Source organism: Vanellus vanellus, assembly GCF_965231255.1.
Source record: "Vanellus vanellus genome assembly, chromosome: 3".
In the NCBI taxonomy this organism is placed as follows: Eukaryota; Metazoa; Chordata; class Aves; order Charadriiformes; family Charadriidae; genus Vanellus; species Vanellus vanellus.
The window spans coordinates 75,466,300-75,476,341 of record NC_138907.1 but is presented as its reverse complement, the minus strand read 5'-3'; positions in this window follow the sequence as shown (position 1 = coordinate 75,476,341).

Below are 10,042 nucleotides of genomic sequence, written 5' to 3'. Positions count from 1 at the left end.
CAGTCACCACGTCGACTGTCCATATTTTTGGATATAGACACATTTTTTCTGCATGGTAAAATACGCTAGAAATGATGCCACTAGAAGAGGCTATCACTTGTCTGCCATGTAGTTAGTGGTGAATCAGTGAAAGAAGAGAGAGAAGCAATGGATCTAGCTAGATGTAAAGCTCATGTAATTTCTCCAGGAACTTGAAACAACCTGTGGCCTATGCAGGTCATGTTTGTAGTGGCCATTAGCAAAGGTATCTACCTGGTTTGGCTTTGCTTCTGATGCTCATTTACAGGACCTACATCTTAATACTTTTTGGGATCATGGGCTGGCTGCTGCCTCAACACTGACTATTTCTTACAATATAAAAAAAACCATAAAATAATCTGCACAATCCAAAATAGATCTGTTGGGTGAGAATGAACCCCAGATTAACAGCATTCTGTTTAATGGGCTTTGAATGGGGTTTCTCATGTTCTAAAGGACCTCATAGTTAAAGCAACTGCCATATAAGTGTACAATAAAGTCAAACTAGTTCTGTTTGTCTATGAAAATATAGTTCCTAAAGAGTCCTGCTTACAAATTGTGTAGCAGAGTGAGCGACATCTTATAAATGTCTCAATAGATGGAAGAGTCAATCTAATAATGAAAAAAAGAATACTCACAAATAATTTATTTGTCATTTGGTAGGGGAAAAGAAGAGTGAATAATTTATTTGGTCAATATTATTCAATCATCAATAGAACTGGTAGAATAATTTATAAATTTACTTATGAATAATTTATTCATCAATTGAAGGTAGGAGGAAATTAACGAAGTAAACAATATTCGAGTAACACTCAACAGGCTCTCAGAAGCAGGCAGGACAGCCAGGGAGGAGCTGAGGGAACGAATCCCTTTCGTCAGCCTCATGGCAGCCTGTGCAGGAGCACAGCAGCTCACCAAAGGGCAGCTGCCCTGTAACCGCTTCTGTAGCTCGCTGGCAGTAGTCACCTTCTTTCCCACCTACCCACCCAGGCCAACTGCTCTGCAAAGGTGCCCTGAGAGCGCTGTGATTTCTTTGTGTCTTTGATGAGCATGGGAAGCTGTTCGGAGATTGCTCCTCTGGTGTTCCACCGGCCGCTGCTGTGATTGCTCAAGCCTGACGCTGCTCGCCCTGACGCCCCGGCAGCAGAGCCTGCGGGTGCCATCACAGCCTTTCAGCAGCTTGAAAACTTGTCACGCTGCTGAGAAGCGTGCTGTGCTCTGCCTGCGTGCTCAAGGTAGGAAGCAGAGGGTTTCCCTCAGAAAGCCACTGTCCCCTGTTTCCAGTTAGACTGCGAAAACCAAAAATTAAAACTCTGAGGCACCTTAGAGAAAAAAAAATATCACAGCTTAAAATATTTCATGTTACATCCTTAAAGGGAAAATCATCAAGCTACTCATATCCTCGCTGGATTACAAAAGTCTGGTTGTGCAACTGAGTTGTGCTGTGCCTGAAATCCAGCAGCAAATCGCTGATGTGGGAAGAGTTAAAAACAACCCTATTGTGCACCATGTGTTTTCAAAATGTGACTTCACAGGCTTGTTACTGTGACCATCAAAATCATTTCCAGGCATGTCTTATCTGAAAGCAATTTTTAGATTTGTTTAATTTAGTCGTATCTTTGCAATGTGGCTGTGTGAGGGGAAAGTTTCTTGCTATGTAATACATTCAGAAATACCCCAATGCCTTCAGATAGCATCCACTGGTTTGCTCCGAGTTTCCCGTTGAATGAATCCATAACAAATCCAGTCTGAACGTTAACCAAGAGCCACAACATAATACTGTTAATAAAAATCATCCTGAAATGGCTTTTGTTGTGTTATAATCTCACATTGTAATAGCTGTCGTAAAAATACAAATATAAAGTCAGCATGAGGATGTGAGCAGAAGGCTTTTTTCTGTTTCAATGTGCTAAGTTTAATGCCAGATATATGTGCAGTTTGGGATGAAAACAGATGCCCTTTATGAATAGGCTAAGTGGAGGAATCAGCTGGCTTATGTTCTCTTCTCAACTGCTACCAGGATTTTTCCACTCTTTGTTCCTTTGTTAACTATAAATTGTAAGCACTGAAAATCAAAAAATGAGGGAAAGTTTATGAATTATACACGGTCACAGAGTTTATTAGCGGTCTGTGCTCATCCTCTTGGGAGTCACTGGAGGAAGAGCTTTGAGCAATTTCCAAATTTTCAAATGGGTTCTCCATTTCTTTATCTCATTCAGCTTTTGATATGGTGCATAAATTATTTATCAGGGCTACCATTATTTCGTTAGCTTGCGTTGTCCTCTGGCACCATGTCTGCAGAATGATATTCATTTTGCATTTGCAATTACTAAACTTAAAAGAAATCAGTTAATTCTTCCTCTATTCAGTTCTCTCGTTTTGGAGAATGATGTGTGAAGGACTGAGATGTGAACAGAATTTAATTTTGACCTTGAACCCTAATTACTCTTTTCATCCTGCCATTTCACCAGAAGGTGTAACTAAAGTTTATGTAAGAAATATATCTATTTTCCTTTCTCTCTCTTTTTTCTTTTTTTTTTTTTTTTTGAGGTGGGAAGATGGGATAGGAAATAAATTTTTCTACATCATGAATTCACCATTAAAGCTTAGTGAATTACATGCTGTGCTGGTTAAGTTCAGGGAAGGATCCTCTTTTATACGCTTTAAGTTTGTCTCCTTGAATTTAATTTTTGGGGCAGTTCATCTCATAGCTTCCCAGTTGCAATAGCATCTGAATGGAACAGCTTCTTGATTACTTCACCTTACAGAGTGTCAAGGAGACATTAGTCCTTTTCCATTCCAGAATGTACAATATATTCTTAAGCAAATGTTTATTATGATTGACTTCCTTCTGTTTTACTCCCATAACATGCTTATATCCCTTCCTGCCATCCCTCACCCTGCTCTGCTGATGCAATTAGCAGATAGCAGGCTACCAGCCAGATTTCCATTAAAAAATATATCTAGGTAGCTTTTACACCTAAAACAATGTGCTAAAGGACTGGAGCCAGATTATAGCTTAGCCTGGAGGAAAACTTTATCCTCACTGTTTGGTACAAGACCAGCCTTAATCACACAGGTCCAAAATAACTTTCCCTCATGCAGATGTGACACATCTGTTTCCTGTCCCTTCCCAGGGCTGCTCGGCTGAAGCCCTCTTGCAAAAGAGGAGGAAGAAGGAGAAGCTGTAGTGGGAGAGAGCTTGTGACCATTTCTGTCCAGCTGTGGTTCCCTTTATACAAAGAAGCCACGGTGATATCTGCTTAAATATCCACATCTGTGAGGTGGTACTGTAGGGAACAGCCAGCAGCGGGAGGCTGTGATGGAGCTGCCTGTGCTGCAGAGCAGTGGCGCGTCCCCACCTGAGGCCCCGTCAGGACGGAGGATGGATGGCAGCGCCATGCTCCTTCCCCTGTGCTGACAGCCACTCAGGCGAACGATTCGCCTCCTGGCATCTCTGCAACAGGCTGCATTTTCTGCAAATGCAAGATCACAGCCTAGAATAAGGAAGTGATATTACAGTATTACCTAAAATTATTTTTCTAGTACCCACTATGGATTAATTCACTGATTTCTTTCAAGTTGCACTCTGTCCTATCTGCAGGATCACTTCAACCCTTTGGTCTTTGAAGATGCTTCTCTTATGACTCCATGAGCATTCTTGCTGCTAACTAACCACCTTATTTTTCTCTAGAAATATTTGGGGTTTTGTGGGCATTAACATACTAATGCTCTGCATTGCTCCCTTGAGCTATTCTTAATCCTGAAAATGGCAGGCATTTTTACTCTTCTAAGAGCATTAAATGTATTGTGTTTGATTAAATGTAATGTATTTGGTAGTTCTGTGGGGCTGATCACAAATAAGAAACCAAACAGGTGGGATCATGTCAGTGGCCACGTTGTTATTATCAACAGAATCAGACTTTTGGAGAGTGAGGTATGAGATGGGGCACCTCTTACCTCTAAGTTAATGGTCCCCATGCTGTCTATTTAATAGTTGCCTAACAGACTATGCGATTGTAGAGATGTCTTCACGTTGCATTAGGTGAGCTAAGGAAGTTGTTCTGTTTTGTAAAACACAGGTATATAGTAGGTACAAAAGTAGTATGGAGTTGAAGTTTTATATATGCAGAGAACTTTGATTTCCATTGCAACATATGCTTCTGTCCTTCCCCTTTGTATTAGTAGGTATATTTTTTTGTCTCTGAAAGGTGGTGGTTCAGTGCCCTTGCCAGCTAAAGCTACCCACAGAAAGGATGCCACATTACCCTCAGTAATAGCAGGTTTCTTGAACTACCCCATATCAGAGGAATCATTCCTGTGGTCCTGCTGGGACTCCAGGAGCAAAGTTTTTATACAAATACATGTATCCCAGGCAAATAATGTTTCCCCGCTGTAAGGCAACTGCTCCCCACTGCTCTCTGCTTCTCCCCAGTTGCCTGTTGGTGGGAAGCCTCTCCCAGGGAGAAGCTGTCGGGCTCCTGCCCAATCTGCCCACGGTCCCTGGTCACCAGAGACAAGCCATGTAGCTGGTCTCCCCTGCTTCCAAGTCCAGCCTAGTAAGACCCAGTGAGAGAGCATTTCCCTGCACCTGGCCACCTTGAGATCCCTAGGGGCTCCCCGTGATATTTATATATACAGGTCGTGGGTCTCTGTGTGGATCCTCGGGCTAGTACTACATAGTAACTGGCACTAAGCATCATTCTGCTTAGCTTCGCCCCAGAGGTGCCAACCCACATCACAATCCCCCGTGCCCAGCTTCAGGTTTTATTCACACTGCTGTGTGAAGAACAGGGAGCATTAAAAAGAAACCAGCACTCGATGTACGTTCACACTCCTTGTCCTAAAACCAGCTGTAGAACTATGAACGTGTTTGTACCCTTTGATGCACCAGGCAAAAAAAGGAAGAAAAAAAAAAAAGAAACCTTTCTTATTTTCTAGAATACTAACAGCTTCTTTTCATCTATGAAAATACAAATACTTGCTTTGAAATTAAGTCTGTCAGCTGAATATTAATGGAAAGCACTTCTGCAGACTAGCATTTAGTCCGCAGTGTAAAGGTAAAAAAAAGAAAATTAAGCCATCCACTCAATCGTCTCCTGTCAACGAAAGACTCCTCTGCACAGTGCTGTGCATCCCGCTCCTTCTGAGGTGACCGAAGGGGACAGCACCTGCACATGGAGCTTCCCTTGTTATTGCAGCCTCTCTAAAGATGTAAGCGTTGCACAACAAGAACAGCTGCTAGGCTTATCCCTTGAACAAACAGAAGATAATGCAATTGAGTTTGCTTTTGGCCAAGGAAGGTCTGGCTTAATGCTTTAGATAAAAATGTGGATCGGATTGCTTGACACCAGTGTGATACCTGGAATTCTAGAGCAGGCTTGAGCCACTGCCTTACTGCGTTCCTGTACATTTCCCTGCAGTGCCCCGGCACCCAAGCCTTGATGGCTGCAATGCTGTGAGGATGCCGCAGCCCCTCCTGCCTGTAGCTGTCTCTCAGGTTGCAGCTTGGAAAAGATAAATTCGTTCCGCTAACAACTTTTTCCTCTGTTCAGGGTTACCATTTTTTCCACCAAAGCCTTCCCTTGTCAGCTAACAGAAGTAATGGAGCTGAGACCTCTGCTGCGACTGAGAGTGCTTTGAGCTGTACCAACCATCTGCCTTATAGGAAGGCAGATCTGTTTGAAATTCCCACAGAAGAACAATACTATTATTATTGCTAATTAATAGTAGACAAGGACACAAACCCATTCCAAATCAAATTAAGTTCCAGCCAAAAAAGTCAAGTGTGATTTCTAATTGATTGCATTTTAAAATCAATCAGTCAGAGTGTGTATGTTTTTTTCACAAGATCCAACAGCTTACTGATACTTGTCTTTCTAGTGAGACTGAGATTGAAGCAGAACTGTGGAGTTTGTTTTTTTTTTTTTTAATGGAATTGATTTTTTTAAAGGAAGATCTATTTTAATTAGAATTGTACAGCAAGATTTGTCAAGCTCGTGCTCCTCTGGAAGTTTATTATGAAGCTGTGTGGAAAGAAAGATGCTCTATGTGTTTACTCTCTCCCAAAGGACCAGATGAAGTTAAAATGAACCTCTGTGCCTGCTGGCACATACAGACCCCATGAGCCTCCTAAATTCCTGCTCAGCGAAGACTGCTTCACACTGAGAAAAGGAAATATCATTGCCTTTCTTCAGAATGGCAGATTAAGTTTTCCCTGGTTCCCCCTTCCTGAGGATCAGACTCCGACATAACATAGATGGATGCTAAGGAGCCCAGATGGCTGGTTCAGCTTTAAATTAATAACATCAGTACTCCAGTCAGATGGGGCATGATACAATTGTTAAGTTTGTTCACCCCCACCCCTTCTGTGTGTTACTCTAATAGTTTAATTTATTGCTTTCGGCTCTCCTTTTGACCAAGTTTCAGCAAACTGTTGTTGAATAGCAGGTGCCTGCATTTGGCCATGAACATTCAGAATCAGAAGGAGGGATGGTCCACGCTGCACCTTGTTTCAGGCCGTGACATTTAAACTCTTGGGAAGTTGTACTAGTGTAACTAATAATACTGGACTGAAGTCTTTTGATACTACAGGTGAGAGCTATTGCAAAACTCCGCCAAACTCCTGGGCTTTGGGTAGCGCATGACTGTATTTCAAAGAGACGTTAGTAAAGAAAAACCACAATATGGAGCAAGCACTCCGTGCTATGCAGGATGAATGAAGGAATCCAAAATAATATTGATCGTGGATCAGTGGAAATCAATAAGATAGGACATGCAACAGTAACGCAGGAAAATCTGTAGCTCTGGGAGCGAATCCTTGGAAAAACAATGGGGAACACTGCTAGTTACAGGCCTTCAACTAGACTCTGGGCTCTGCCATTCAGCCAGTTCTCAATCCACCTCACTGTCCACTCATCTAACCCACACTTCCTAAGCTCACCTATGAAGGTGTTATGGGAGACAGTGTCAAAAGCCTTGCTAAAAGCGAAGTAGACAATATCCACTGCTTTCACCTCATCTATTCAGCCAGTCATGCCATCATAGAAGGCTATCAGATTGGTCAAGCATGACTTCCCCTAGGTGAATCCTTAGGTGAATCCATGTTGACCACTCCCGAAAACCTTCTTTTCTTCCACATGCTTAGAGATGACATCCAGTATGAGCTGTTCCATCACCTTTCCAGGGATGGAGGTGAGGCTGACTGGCCCGTAGTTTCCCAGATCCTCCTTCTTGCCCTTTTTGAAGACTGGAGTGACACTGGCATTCCTCCAGACCTCAGGCATCTCTCCCATTCTCCAGGACCTTTCAAAGGTGATGGAGAGTGGCTTACCAACAACATCTGCCAGCTCCCTCAGCACTCGTGGGTGCATCCCATCGAGGCCCATGGATTTGCAGGTGTCAGGTTTGCCTAAATGACCTCTAACCTGATCCTCCTCAACCATGGGAAAGTCTTCCTTTTCCAGACTTTTTCTTTTGCCTCCAGGTTCTGGGATTCCTGAGGGCCGGCCTTAGCGGTAAAGACTGAAGCAAAGGTGGCATTCAGTAACTCCGCTTTCTCTGTATCCTCTGTCACCAGGGCACCTACCTCATTCAGCAGCAGGCCCACATTTTCCCCACGGGATGGGGTTTCAGTATCAAAGTATAAAAACTTTGGATAAAGACATACAATATTCTTCACAGTAAAAAGCAAATCTATATTTCCTTGAGACTGAACAATCTAGTTTACATCTTGGGCAGAACCTTTGCACTCTTTAAACCCTTTGGGACTTACCTAATGGAACGAGTGACTTACACTGGTACCTACAATAACAGAGAGGTGTTCCCCTTACCTGGGGCCCTGGATAGTTGTCCTGTTTACAATATACATTGTTTTTTCTCCCATTATTTCGTCATGTTCCCAAGGGGCAGTTAAAGTTGCTGGGGAATTAATATATATCTATACCTTGCTATTTCCTTCTAAATATGAGGAAAGACAGAAACTGGCTTTGGTGTGTGCTGTATTTCAAAGCTCCTGATCAGGTGACGTCTCTCTGCTGTGAGTTGAAAGCCGTGTTCCTGCAGGAACACAGGGGGTTCTGTCACTTCAGCACAGGTCCAAGACCCACCCTCCAGAGCATGCTTTTCCTCTCTGAAAAACATACTAGCAGTCAGTAACTGCTCATCTCAATCCTTGCTTTTAGGAGAGGTGAAAAACTCATTATATTCTTCTTGCACTGTCCATGTTTTCTTTAACTAAATTATATTTGCCACTGAAAAAGACCTATTGATTAATTTAATAGATCTTTTGTTCTTTCTGCAGATTAATGTCTTACTTTTTATCTTACTTCCTTGTGCAATCTTCACTTCAGTCTATTTAAGCATTCTGAAAGCTTTATAGCATTTTTAAACTCTTCATTCTTTTGTCCCTTATGTATCAGCCTGGGCAGGGGGTGAAATCACACAAGCACTCAGCAACTACCAGCACAAACAGGTCCCTTCCCCCCGAGGGTGGTGTCTGGTGCAAAGATGACAAGGGCCAAAAGGATTTGTCACTCAGAAAGCTGACATTGGGATCACCAGGCTAAAAGTTGACTCCAATCCCCGACAGGGCTGCGTAGGAATATATATAATTTTCCTCTGTCTTTAGCAGAAAAAATTCTGACGCTACTTCTTGACTCTCATCTCTCCTCCAGCTAGAGCTTTGGGAAGTCAGTCTGGGTGTAAAGTTGCAATAAATCCTGAGGACTCCAACAGGGGCAACAGGAAGACAACTAATATACCAGTGTGATAATGTGGTGGGTAAAGTGAAGGGGTAGGAGAAGCAGGACGTAATGCTTAATGATACAAGTTATCCTCAGTCAGTGCCCGAAATGTCAAAAGTCTCACCAGACAATTTAGTAGAGACAGCCATCTGGCTTCAGAGCCACACGGTGGAAAGTCACATTCCCCCAGATATTAGGTTTAAATCACGACCTCACAATGTGCACTGTTCACACTGTACTGAATATCTAGGCTTTTTTACAAATTTCTCATCTGCATACGGCAATTTTCTTGTTGATGTTTAGACATGATTGACATAATTCGACAATCTGGCTTATTAGTTTGCTTTGTAACTATGTAAAACGCTGACAATGATTATCCCAGTTGACTGAGGACATGCTTCCTGTGACACAGTAAACAAATGTAGCAAAGGAGGCTTTTTCCAAATGATTGCTCCAACCCCCTAATGAGAATGTTAACTTATTTCATCAGGGCTGCACTACACCAAGCGTCTTAATGAACCCTCAAGTCACACAGCTTCGCTTCTTGAGCTTGGGGTACAGTAGCTAGAATTGTATGCCTACGGACTTTTCTCCCATCTTTAGCTGCATGCTGCATTATAATGAACCCATTTATTATACTGCCTGCAAAAAGACATTTCTTTGAAAAAGAAAGTATTTCCCAGATTTGGTTTCAAAACCTACCAAACTCCTTAGAGGAGCGCTTCTTCCTATAAATCAGTGCCTCTTAATGGAAAGAACCTGATGAAAGAATGAGTAATGATAGGTGAAAAAATAAGAATAAATCAACCTGCTCATTAACCTGCTTGCACAGTAAATTCTCTGTGCTCTGAAGGCCGGGATTTAAGACAGTTCCTCTAAATCAAAGGATTCTTATGAATCCTGTTCTCCAGTTCCCTTCTATAAGTTATGTTTGGGTAGTCAATGGCCATTTGTAGGGGAGGTTTTTCAGGTGTTCGCAAACATCAGCACTGATTTATTTGGAGAAAATAACACATGGTGTTCCCAGGGGATAAAATCATTACCTTAGTTTTGGTGCATCTAATTACAATAAGTCTCTATCATACTCACCATCTACCCTAATTATCCAGGGAATCGGCTGTGTTTAACAATGAAGGAAAGAGTGCTCCAGTGTCCAATTAAGCTTTTCTTTGAGGATTAATAAATCATGTCTCATCAGCCCCACTGACCCAGAGGTGTTAATCTTCACCTTATCACTCTAATCTTAAAGCAAAATTCTGCAGATCAAGAGCAGCAGAATG